This window comes from Eurosta solidaginis, chromosome 1, assembly GCF_040869045.1.
Source record: "Eurosta solidaginis isolate ZX-2024a chromosome 1, ASM4086904v1, whole genome shotgun sequence".
Classification (NCBI taxonomy): Eukaryota; Metazoa; Arthropoda; class Insecta; order Diptera; family Tephritidae; genus Eurosta; species Eurosta solidaginis.
Window position 1 is genome coordinate 96,190,521 of NC_090319.1, and position 12,670 is coordinate 96,203,190.

The 12,670-nt window shown below is 39.5% G+C and overlaps 1 protein-coding gene across 7 annotated transcripts in view; it reads left to right on the forward strand.

Annotated features, from left to right (window-relative positions):
* Nucleotides 1-12,670, forward strand: part of LOC137236526 (cell division cycle 5-related protein-like) — a 276,855-nt gene that overhangs the window by 6,575 nt on the left and 257,610 nt on the right. For 6 of the 7 annotated variants that reach the window (XR_010948455.1, XR_010948454.1, XR_010948459.1 and 3 more), the window contains 2 exons: nt 8,490-8,863; nt 8,923-11,337. The exons of the other annotated variant lie outside the window; for it this stretch is intronic. The gene's annotated coding sequence lies outside the window, so the exon portion shown is untranslated. Of the gene's footprint in view, nt 1-8,489; nt 8,864-8,922; nt 11,338-12,670 lie in introns of those variants that run through there. 7 annotated transcript variants of the gene reach the window in all.

Sequence of the window (12,670 nt, forward strand, 5' to 3'; positions counted from 1 at the left end):
TGGCAACATGGCGCGATGAAACCCGTCGGGGGGTTGCCGTCGCGGAGACCAGAACATCTAGGAAAGTGGCACCACCCAAGGCAGGAGCTGCATTGGGCGGATGTCGCAAACCTATATATTCTGTGCTGGCAGACGGTGCAAACGGAGGTAGGGACTAAGAGTCTGTTTCCCTGACCTGCACGGATGCTGCCGGAAAAGAGGGGGGGAAGAAGACGGGGGCAGGGGCTGATGCTCAGCATTGCTACCAACTATACTACGAAGGTAGTAGTTATGAGTGGTATCAGCTGTTTGAGTTGTTGGCGCCGTGGGGCGCGCGCAGCAGCGGCTACTTGTTGTGGCTTGCTGAGCAGCGGGGCTGCTGTGAGGTAGTGGGGGGCGCTTAGGCGTAGACTACGGGACGCCCTTGGGCGTGAACAGCAAGGAGCCACAAAAGATTTATAAAAGTTACGTGGACGTCGGGTTTTGGGATCAAGCCCAGAACAACCTGTCCGATGCAACCATCCCTTGCACGAGACACACTGAACAGAGTATGACCGTCCTAAAAATATTCTTTTCCGGCAGATGCAGCAAAACCATTTCTCAGGACCGGGGTCAGGAGACGGACCCGGATTGGATTCGATGCCTTCCCGGAGTAAGAGGATATGGAGCAGTCCTGCTGGAAGGAGCTGCTGGGAGGATGACAATTTGTGGGAGGGACGAAACAAATTGGAAGGGGTCACACTGAAATGACAGTCCTTGGTCGGGAAAAATCCCGAGTCGCTCCGGTACATAGAACCGACTGCCTTGGGAAGCGTACAATATATCCTCCGCCTGCTTGTTTATTTGGAAGATGTATAACTGACCTTCCTCCGTAGGCCGAGATACAGTATGTTCGGATTCTGATTCTGCAAAAGTCGCAGTGTATCCACCGACTTCATCACGCATGGTATCCATACCTTTACTTTTGATACCTTGGGGATTTGCGCTTTATCCACCATCTCAAAACGCGCGTTCGTGCCCTGCCTTTGGAGGTTTGGAACCACTTCCTCCAGCCACCGCAAGCTCGCGATGTCGCACGCTATCATCTTTATACCATTATACCATCCCCCGAATCAAAGGTTGGAAGGAGCTTACTTGGTTATTCCCGCATCATCTTAAGCATTAAGCTAATAAGCTCCTTTTCTACAGATCTCCACCTTTCACTAGTCATCTGTTCGAAAGGACTGCTACGATCAACCACAGTCAGTGACTGCTTTGCCACATCACTCATCTTCTCGGGAAAAGCCGGCGTCTTAGTGTTATTTCCCTTTGGCACCTCCGAGAAAGCCGGAGTCTTAGCTCCCTTTAGCACCTCCGAGAAAGTCGGAGTCTTAGCGTTATCTCCATTTGGCTTATATCCTACTTCCATAGTTGGAACTTCCCTCTGACTCGCAGCCTTCGAGGTAGTTGCTACCTCGCTAATGGGGCCCATCTGTCTTACAGCTTTGGGCCTACTTGTCTTGTCTATGGGACTGCCCTGCGTCGCGGCTCTGGGACTGGGCCCTTTCTGCCTCTTGAAAGCAGGCTTGTCGTCTTCCGCCGAACGTTGCCTTTTAATTCTGCCATTCGACGCTTCTTCCTCCTCATACCGGTTGCAGAACCGAGGGTTTCTTGCAGCAAACCTTCTCCACTCTTCTACTCCTTTTTCATTTGTGTGCTTCTCCAACACGGAGTTCATTGAATCAGCACTACTCTCGCTCCCCGAGTCCGACGCATCGCTGATTGCGTATTTGTCGTCCTTGGCTTGCGGCTCAGTCCTCTTCTTATCATCGTCCTTATGAAAATTAGGTAATGAGTCGTTCATCTTGGTCGTACGACCACCAGCCCGACAAGGCGGGTTCAGCGGTCCAGTATCATATACGGGGAAAGAACCGTAAGCCACTGCAGCGCCCCTTACTGTGGTAAGGCCATCAATACTTCCCGAGGTGGTCCGGTATCGGGAAGGCTCCGTTCGAATACAGCCGAATTTATCCCCTGGTCAATGGTAAGCGTCGTGGTGACGACCTTAATAACGAGGCTGATAGCGCCAAAAAGGTGCAACGGATCAGCGGCTTCTCTCCTAGTTTAATGCAAAGCATGGATCAGCGATTTGCTAAGTTCAACGATCTGATTGCTAAGCAAATTTTGGACTCGGAAAAAAGGCTCATTGAATTCGTATGCAAAAAACTAGAAGACAAATTTGTGGTGCTGAAGAAAGAGGTCAGTGAGCTTAATGCAAGAGTTACTCAGCTGGAGAGCGTGTTCGAGCGCGTTGGTTATCTCGAAGAGGAAGTAAAAACACTCAAAAACAATGCGTCAAAGCAAGAGAGCCATATTGCCGCAAGTGAAGTCCGTGTACACGGAATTCCCTTTAAGGAAGGAGAAAATTTAACAAGTGTCTTTCATCACCTCTGTTCCACTCTTAGATTGCAACCAATTCCTATAATGAGCATTTTTCGGCTACGGAAACTAGACAACAGCGTGACAGACCCGGCCGTAATAATAAAATTTCAGTCGCCGACAGACAGAAACAAATTGTTAAAAAGTATAGGCACCTTTAGGCGCCAAAACAATCCAAACATCAAGGGTCTGCAATTAGTTCATGTGGGCATAAATTCAAATACTCCGATTTATGTAAATGCTTCGCTGTCCAGGCAAAACTATGCGATCTTCAAGGCAGCGATCCGTCTAAAGAAGAAAAGGAAGGTAGTAGCGGTTTTTTCTAAGAAGGGTCTGGTACATATCAGACGAACAGCCAACGCCAGCCCTGAAGCAATACATAGCTTGGATTTTCTAGAGCGTCTTGTTGTCTAGTTCCAAAGACTGCTTACATACACTGTTGCGCGTATTCAGCAAACGTACTAAAGGGCTCAAAGTCATCCATCTCAATGCGCAAAGCCTATATAAAAAGCTGGATGAATTGAGATTCATATCTGAGGGTTCTGATATAGTTGTTATATGTATTTCCGAAACCTGGTTTTCTTCATGTCACAAAAATGATTTTGTGCAACTAAATGGATATCAACTTTTCAGGGCTGATAGACGTGGTCATGGTGGTGGTGTTGCTATATATGTCAAAAGTAGTTTATCCTGTAAACTTTGCTGCAGTGCTAGTCCAAGTGATTCTGTCGAATATGTGTTCGTAGACGTGTTCTCTGTAAATAATGAAAGGCTTCTTATCGGCTGTGCATACAAACTTAATCGTGGAGTTGACTTCTCTGGCTTTATTGAATTTCTCGAGCCTCTACTTATAAGCTATGATAATATAATCATCGCTGGGGATTTCAACTCCAACCTTCTTGTTGACTCAACTCTAAAGCTAAGTATGGAGTCTCTTGGACTTTTTCCCACCAATTTAACTTCACCTACACACTTTACTGACTCAAATTCTTCTTTGCTGGCATCTTGCTTTTCAAAACACGATCTGATATTTCTTAGTTACAACTTTCAAACGTCACACATCCAATGTTCCTTTACGTATCGTGATTTTAGAAGCATAGATTACAGTTCCCTTAATGCAGCGGTGGAGTCGGTCGAAGGGGCTTGATTCGTACGCTAACATCGGTCGATGATCAGGCATCATTCCTACAGAACCATATTATTAGGCTTTTCGACAACCATGTACCAGTGAAGCTCAAGGCTGCTACACACAATAATACCCCTTGGTTTAGTGCCAATCTAAAACACTTAATTCACCATCGTAACCTTGCTTACTCACGATGGAAAAGATACAAAACCCTGGAATCTCACAACTGCTTCAAAGCAGCTAGGATCGCTGCAAACAAAACCATTAGGTCAGCAAAGCAGAAATTTTATAATAACAAGTTTAGTGCTGCTTTGAGTTCGAAGGAAACCTGGAAGTCGATTAAACATATTGGTATCGGAAAATCCAAATGCGATATTTCTGTCCTCCCTGATGTAGACATTAACGAGATAAATATGAATTTTGTAAATCTGCCAATCTCAACTGACAATATATGTGCTGACAATTATTGTATTCGCGCTAATGTTGATTTTGGTCCTTTTGAGTATGCTAGTGTCGATGATTGTGATGTCGTTCAAGCCATTCTTTCAGTAAAGTCTAATGCTATGGGGTTCGATGGTATATGTCCGAAATTTTTAAAGATAATTCTTCCTAAAATCCTTCCTCACTTAACCTACTTGGTTAACTCTGTGCAAAAAACTAGAAGAAAAATTTGTGGTGCTGAAGAAAGAGGTCAGTGAGCTTAATGCAAGAGTTACTCAGCTGGAGAGCGTGTTCGAGCGCGTTGGTCATCTCGAAGAGGAAGTAAAAACACTCAAAAACAATGCGTCAAAGCAAGAGAGCCATATTGCCGCAAGTGAAGTCCATGTACACGGAATTCCTTTTAAGGAAGGAGAAAACTTAACAAGTGTCTTTCATCACCTCTGTTCCACTCTTAGATTGCAACCAATTCCTATAATGAGCATTTTTCGGCTACGGAAACTAGACAACAGCGTGACAGACCCGGCCGTAATAATAAAATTTCAGTAGCCGACAGATAGAAACAAATTGCTAAAAAGTATAGGCACCTTTAGGCGCCAAAACAATCCAAACATCAAGGGTCTGCAATTAGTTCATGTGGGCATAAATTCAAATACTCCGATTTATGTAAATGCTTCGCTGTCCAGGCAAAACTATGCGATCTTCAAGGCAGCGATCCGTCTAAAGAAGAAAAGGAAGGTAGTAGCGGTTTTTCTAAGAAGGGTCTGGTTCATATCAGACGAACAGCCAACGCCAGCCCTGAAGCAATACATAGCTTGGATTTTCTAGAGCGTCTTGTTGTCTAGTTCCAAAGACTGCTTACATACACTGTTGCGCGTATTCAGCAAACGTACTAAAGGGCTCAAAGTCATCCATCTCAATGCGCAAAGCCTATATAAAAAGCTGGATGAATTGAGATTCATATCTGAGGGTTCTGATATAGATGTTATATGTATTTCCGAAACCTGGTTTTCTTCATGTCACAAAAATGATTTTGTGCAACTAAATGGATATCAACTTTTCAGGGCTGATAGACGTGGTCATGGTGGTGGTGTTGCTATATATGTCAAAAGTAGTTTATCCTGTAAACTTTGCTGCAGTGCTAGTCCAAGTGATTCTGTCGAATATGTGTTCGTAGACGTGTTCTCTGTAAATAATGAAAGGCTTCTTATCGGCTGTGCATACAGACCTAATCGTGGAGTTGACTTCTCTGGCTTTATTGAATTTCTCGAGCCTCTACTTATAAGCTATGATAATATAATCATCGCTGGGGATTTCAACTCCAACCTTCTTGTCGACTCAACTCTAAAGCTAAGTATGGAGTCTCTTGGACTTTTTCCCACCAATTTAACTTCACCTACACACTTTACTGACTCAAATTCTTCTTTGCTGGCATCTTGCTTTTCAAAACACGATCTGATATTTCTTAGTTACAACTTTCAAACGTCACACATCCAATGTTCCTTTACGTATCGTGATTTTAGTAGCATAGATTACAGTTCCCTTAATGCAGCGGTGGAGTCGGTCGAAGGGGCTTGATTCGTACGCTAACATCGGTCGATGATCAGGCATCATTCCTACAGAACCATATTATTAGGCTTTTCGACAACCATGTGCCAGTGAAACTTAAGGCTGCTACACACAATAATACCCCTTGGTTTAGTGCCAATCTAAAACACTTAATTCACCAGCGTAACCTTGCTTACTCACGATGGAAAAGATACAAAACCCTGGAAGCTCACAACTGCTTCAAAGCAGCTAGGATCGCTGCAAACAAAGCCATTAGGTCAGCAAAGCAGAAATTTTATAATAACAAGTTTAGTGCTGCTTTGAGTTCGAAGGAAACCTGGAAGTCGATTAAACATATTGGTATCGGAAAATCCAAATGCGATATTTCTGTCCTCCCTGATGTAGACATTAACGAGATAAATATAAATTTTGTAAATCTGCCAATCTCAACTGACAATATATGTGCTGACAATTATTGTATTCGCGCTAATGTTGATTTTGGTCCTCTTGAGTTTGCTAGTGTCGATGATTGTGATGTCGTTCAAGCCATTCTTTCAGTAAAGTCTAATGCTATGGGGTTCGATGGTATATGTCCGAAATTTTTAAAGATAATTCTTCCTAAAATCCTTCCTCACTTAACCTACTTGGTTAACTCTGTGCTGACGTCCTGTGCATTTCCCAAATATTGGAAAGTTGCTAAGGTAATCCCAATCCCCAAGCAAAACAAAGAGTATAGACCTATAGCTATTCTGCCTTTCCTTTCCAAGGTCGTCGAACGAATTTTACACTGCCAGATAAATACTTATGTGCAGGATAATAACCTTCTCACAGATTCCCAGTCTGGATTCAGGTCAAATCGTAGCTGTAAAACGGCGCTTCTATCGGTGATAGAGGATATTCGAGAACAAGTTGACAAAAATTTTACTGCTTTCATGACTCTTCTCGACCATTCAAAAGCGTTTGACTCGGTCGACCACACCGTTCTCTGCAAGAAGCTGGACAACCTATTTAATTTCTCCAACTGTGCAACAGCCCTAATCAGATCGTATTTGGCCGACCGAACTCAGGCAGTAAGTGTTGGTAGCAGAAAGTCTGACTTCGTCAGTGTTTTAAGAGGAGTTCCACAAGGCTCAATCCTTGGCCCTCTGTTATTTGTTTTGTATATAAACGATTTGCCTGGTTTTCTCAAGTATTGTAATATTCACATTTATGCTGACGACGTACAATTGTATATGCGCTGTCCTAGTGATCGTACCAGTTCATGTATTAATAACTTAAATTACGATTTATGTCAAATTGGTACGTGGGCTTCTATGAACGGCTTATGTCTTAACCCTAAGAAGTCGAAATGTATAGTCATTCATAGAAGGTCACTAGATAAAAGTGGAATGGAAAATTTAATTTTAGACAACACTATTATAGAATACGTTGACACGGCAAAAAATCTAGGTGTAGTTTTTAACAAAACCTTGACATGGAAAGATCACATCTTCCGCACAGTGGGAAAAGTGTATGGGATGCTTCGTACACTCTGGCTTACACAATATTTTACTCCGTTACATATTCGTCTACTAATAGCAAAAGCGTACTTAATACCTACGCTGCTTTATGGTTGTGAGGTTTACTCTAATTGTGACTATGTATGTAATAGGAAACTTAATGTTGTTTATAACAACATTGCTAGATACGTCTATGGGTTGAAAAGACTTGACCACGTCTCTCATCATGCTTACAGGTTGCTAAACATTTCTTTCGATAACCTTATTAAACTTAAAACGCTCACTAGGCTACATAAATTAATATATATGAAGGAACCTGACTATTTGTATCGGAGGCTAAATTTTCTCCAGTCGTCTAGATCTGTTCTCCTTACCCACTTCAGACATCGTATGCTAATATCTGATCGCCAGTTCTTCATTACTTCCATACGTCTTTGGAACTCGCTCCCTTCTAGACTTGGGCTTATAAGCAATGCTCTACTCTTCAATAAAGAATTAACAAGTTTCTATAATAACCTAGACAATTAAAATACTGATTTCTTCTAAGCAAATGTACTCTGTCATTCGTTTATTTTATTTATTTACTATTTATTAAATATATTATTTATTATAACCTTTTCTTAGCCATAGTCATTAGCTTTAAGTTTCAAGTTTAAATTGTTCTTATTTTATGCCTTTTACCGACTAGCACTGTAAAATAATTTTTGCCAAATTGTTGTGCTGGGATGAATTGCCTAATAAATACAAATACAAATACAAATCGTCCAATAGGCACGGTCCGCATAACACCCTGGATTAGGGGGTTGGCAGTTCTAGGTCACCGACATCCCGCCGCCCCCTAGGAGGCGAAACGGCGTAGATGCCAGTCCTAAACAGCTCCTCCTCATAGTCGGGCGCTATGGAGATCGGCTAAGCCCTCACACCAAGGACGATTTTCGTTACAATTGCTAGTGCATGCTCTCCAAGATGTAGATCCTGATCGAAAGTCACACCCAAAATTTTAGGGTGTAAGACAGTCGGTAGGGTAATGCCATATGGTCGACATTTGGCGCGGTCATGTTTTAAATAAGGTCACCGATGATTTGGTTGGTGACAATATCAGGTTTCGCGAGGCGACAAAACTGGAGAGATTGGGAGATAGCTGTTTATTTTATTACAAAGCTCATCGATGTAGGAAACAATATCATAGGCGTAAAAGCAATAGTGACTCCTGGTGGTAAAGGTAACTATTGATATGTAGAAGTTTGAATATGAGTTTTTTTAAGTTATAGCAAAAAAAGCGTTGAGGATTTTTAATATCTTACCAGGTACCTTCGTACATGTTTCTAAGAATGAAGAATAAAACCTATTCAAACTCAATTTTCACCAGAACAAAGCCGCTGAGACTTCGCTATACTTTAACATACAATACGTTACCCCATTTTGCACAACTATCATTTTTTGATTTTATTAAATTTTATAAAATGTTTCTTCCTCTACAGTTCTATTTCGGTATTGGATGGTAAATATGGCTTTCGCATTTTCTCAATCAATAACTGTGAAAAGGTGGAAGAAATCTATGCGTGTAAATCTCACATATTATCTTGGTCGAGCGTTTCTTCAATATCTCTCTAGTGGTGATGGTGACAGCAGAGAAACCCAACTGTTTACAAATGTTACACTTCAAAAAGAATCAAAATATCTGCCATTTCGTCTACGGCTCAAATACCCACAGTATATGAATGAATCGATTGCACCTAATTGTCTAACGGATAGAATACGTATTCATCAAATATTGCACCAAACGAACTGGGTCTGAATACTGAAACAGTACACATATTCAAATTCGATGAGGAGGCTGTGATGATGGTATAGGGTGAGTTGTTGAATAACATACGAAAACCACTTTAACCCATCTATATATTTGCATTACAGCAAAAATTGCTGGCGCCAAGCAATTGGAAAAGGCAGTGAAGCATTCATCACACTGTACAGATGGTGTAAAGTTAGAAACTGCTGTTGTAACAGCTGCCACCGACACAACGGTCATCTCTACTTCGCCGAGTAGCGGCTCGTCCGACTATCTATCGAAGACAGTATCATCATATCTTTGGCAACACTGGTTAGCGATGTGATTGCACAGGAAAAGATTTCAATTGGAAAACAAAAACCACTTAAGAGAGTTTATTTATTATTAAAGTATTTACTTTTCTTTATATCAACAGTATTAATTTAAGTTGCAATATCACGTACATATATAATAAGGGATGTGATACGATTGCTGTCGGAATTAGATTTGAAACCAATCAATACTCCTGCTAAGGGTTACAGAATTATTGCTTGAATAATTAGATTTAGAACAATAATAAGTCTGACTTAATTACAAGTCGTACATTTTTAAGTTCATCAATTACGACAGCAATCGGATTCCACGACACCTTTGAATATTCTTGATCTGAAAAAAGAGTAAACCTAATCTGAATTTCTACTAAGCTTTAAGTTGTAGATTATTTAAATAATTGGAGTTTTTTCTGAAGCTTAAAATTATTTTCTGTTCGCTTGGAAAGATTTCAATTGGAAAATAAAAACCAATAAGGCGAGTTTATTTATTATTAAAATTCTTACTTTTCTTTTTTATCAACTGTATTAATTTAAGTTACAATTTCATGTACATATATAATAAGGTATGTCGAGATACGATTGCTGTTGGAATTAGATTTGAAACCAATCAATACTCCTGCTAGGGTTTCAGAATTATTGCTTGAATGATTAGATTTAGAACAATAATAAGTCTGACTCAATTACTAGTCCTACATTTTTTAATTCATATTTTACTTTATTACTTTCAAATTCAATTACGACAGCAATCCGATTCCACGACACCTTTGAATATTATTCTTGATTTGAAAGCAAGAGTAAATCAAATCTGAATTTCTACTTAGCTTTAAGTTGTAGACTTAAATTGATTCAAATAATCAAATTTTGTATTCGAAACCATGTAAACAACTCAAATTATACATGAATATAACACACTTCTGAATTGTCCAAATGTAAAGTTAGCTGCAGCAGCAATATAGCTCAAAGCAATTAATATATGTTTATGTTATTATTAAAGTACTTACTTCCTTTTTATATTAAATGTATTAAGGTATTTGTTTAACCGGCTTTAGGTCCAATTTTTAGTATTAAAACACCAAAAATTGTTTTTTCCGAACTTTAACCAAACAACAATACTTCAGGAAGAGAAACAATATAATAAGAGATTGACTTTAGAAGTACTTCATATTTTAAACACACCGACTAACATACGAATGAATTACAAAACGGACATTGATAACTGCGCGAGCTACTACAAACACTTGATAAACAATATGCGGACAGTGACTAGCTCCACGTTAAACAGCGAAGACGTGTAAAATAATGTATGTAGAGATATGTTCATGTTTGTTCAAATTTTTTATGTCAATTGTATTTTTATTTTATGTTTCTGTAATTTGTTTATAGTTCAAAGCCCTGAAGACGGTTACCGTGTGTAACCGAAATATATTGGTAAACTAAAGAAAAAACAATTTTTGGTGTTTTAATACTAAAAATTGGACCTAAAGCCGGTTAAACAAATACCTTGTTAACAGAAAAAGGTCGCCAAAGGATTTCATTAAATGTATTAATTTAATATATGTTTTTTGCTGGCTCAAGGTCCAAATTAAAACACAAACGTTTCGTCTTTTTTGTCAATATATTTCGGTTACACTTCGGTAACCATCCTCAGGACAATGATAAATATCCGATCCGTCTAATGTGTCTACTGTTGTCGCTTGCTCTCTTGTTAGAGACACATTAGACACAGTAGACACATTAGACGGATCGGATATTTATCATTGTCCTGAGGATGGTTACCGAAGTGTAACCGAAATATATTGACAAAAAAGACGAAACGTTTGTGTTTTAATTTGGACCTTGAGCCAGCAAAAAACATATATTAGAATATAAAGGTCGCTAAATCATCAATTGTATTAATTTAAGTTGCAATTTCATGAATATATGAGGCTCCAAGATGCAAAACCAAATGAATCCATTATATGTAAAACTTAGAAAAGCACAAAAAAGCTGAAATTTTGTAAATTGTTATGAATTTTCAATACGGGTTTTTAGAATGTTGCTAGGCGATGCAATATTGTCGCAATTTAAATATTATTTTAAAATTTTTAAATATCTGGTTTTGTATCTAGGCGCCTCATATATTCTTTATTTGGCAAAAATTTACTAAATCTAATGATATGTTTTAAATAAATGTTTATATTATATGTTATGTTTGGTTGTTATAATTAAAAATAAATATGGAAAATTAAATTTTTTTGGTTTTTATTTTATTCTCGTGGCTGCTACAGGCAAAGTAAATCGGCAGGTAAAATTCAAGTTATATGGCGGTTATATAAACGGTAAAACCGCAGTAAAATTGATTGTCAAATGACTCGAAAATGTAGAGGAAAAGACCGAAAATTTGACCGCCTTTTGACGCGCATTGTGACGTGTGTGAGCAGAGCAGTGCTATGCTCACATCCTATAAGTGGGAGCGGAATGCACAATCACATAAATAGGTACGAAATGGGAAAAAAGTGTAAAAAAGTTACCGACGCCTGAACAAACGTGACCAAAATTTAATAAGGAGCGTGACCGCACAATGACGGTCAAATGACTAGTCAAATGACGTGGAGCGTTTTTGCAGAGTAAATCGCTCCCGTTTTCGTTTACATTGTACACTCATAAGGTAGGCCGTGTCAGCTGAAACGTTTTTGGTATGTACGTTCGTTAAGCCCCCGTTACTGATACTTAGCATAGACTTGACTTGACTTGGCGTAAACTTGGCAACTTAGCCACGATTATACTCCACTTGGCGCATAAAATCTGGCATCATAATCAGCGTTGAAATTTATTTTTAAATAAATGTCAATTTGTATGACAAAATGTCAAAATGAAATGGAAACAAACAAATGGCATCTCAAAATGTAAACGTCACTTAGAACTTACATAGAAAATCAAAATTCAACAGACTTCTAAGTCAAGTCAAGTTTTGAGTAATCAGTAACATGCAATGTTCATTTAACAGAACTGTAAGTGACAGTTCGCAAGCCAAGTCAAGTCTATGCTAAGTATCAGTAATGGAGCCTTAACTGCCGCATAACTGTCACATAATAGCTGACAGCGGTCGCGAATGGCCAGATAATGGAAGATAGGTTTGCTTTTCTCGCGGTTATTAAATTGAACTGCCGTGAATTGCCCATTTGTGTCTCAAATCTAAAATCTAGTCAGTAGATAAAATCTGAGCAGCCAATTAAGCAAACATTGTAAAAAATGGTTACTTCTATACGACAGCATGACACTGCTAATATGCGTCAGAAATATCGAGAGAGGTGTCAAAAGACGAGTATTTACCTCGAGAACAATAATCCGAAGGCAGAAAAGAAAAAGTTTATCTCTGTCCGGAGATATTTGCAGTTGAAGTTGGCGATGTTCATGTGGTTGTTGTAATGTTAAAAAAATTGTGAAATGAGTGTTTGTGCGGATATAGTTTTGGTCTACGGTGTTGGACCCACCCAGGGTAATTTTTTATAAGCGCGGCCAAGGCCGCCAACGCAGAGAGGTGTTCTGTGCAAAAATTCTATGGATACCACCCCAGGTTTCG